Raw genomic sequence first — 819 nt, forward strand, 5'->3', positions numbered from 1 at the left:
AGAACTTTATAGGTACCTTTCAAGGCATAAGTGAGATAGAAATAAAGGAGGAAGATTGTAGGGAGAAAGGCAGAGAGCATTTCACTCAAAACACTGTCTCAGGGACATCTATTTCAGATACATTTTCTCATGCTGCCTTCAAGAATCTAACCAAAATGACAGTAAAGAGAGAAAAAAGGTAAAAGTCATAATCCCATAAGGATAAAAAGAGTTGTAGAAGAAGAAAGAGTGAATAGGTCCAAAAAATCTTGAAAAATGGAAAAACGGACAGATGAGTGATAAAGGATTTAGCTGGTTGGGGACAGCTGAAAGTCACCTCCCTTCCCAAAAAGCAAATCTGTTGGCTCTACAAAACAAATAGGCTGATTCAATATCTTGTAATAATCTATAATGGAAAAGAATCTAAAAAAGAATACATACATTTTTGCTGTACACCTGAAGCTAACACAACATTGTAAATCAATTATAATTTAAAAAAAAAAATGCTTGAGGAATTGAGTGTGATTGAAACAAAAGGGATAACTGACATTCCCTAGAAGAAGCTGTTCAATAATAGCTCCTTCTCCTACCCTGCAGCTAGACAAACCTAGACAGTGTATTAAAAAGCAAAGACATCACTTCATTGACAAAGGCCCATATAGTCAAAGCTATGGTTTTTCCAGTAGTCATGGGTGGGTGTGAGAGCTGGACCATAAAGATGGCTGAGTGCTGAAGAACTAATGATTCTTTTGAATTGTGCTGCTGGAGAAGACTCTTGAGAGTCCCTTGGACTGCAAGGAGATCAAACCAGTCAATCCTAAAGGAAATCAAGCCTGAATA

The sequence above is a fragment of the Bos indicus x Bos taurus genome, chromosome 1 (genome assembly GCF_003369695.1).
Source record: "Bos indicus x Bos taurus breed Angus x Brahman F1 hybrid chromosome 1, Bos_hybrid_MaternalHap_v2.0, whole genome shotgun sequence".
Classification (NCBI taxonomy): Eukaryota; Metazoa; Chordata; class Mammalia; order Artiodactyla; family Bovidae; genus Bos; species Bos indicus x Bos taurus.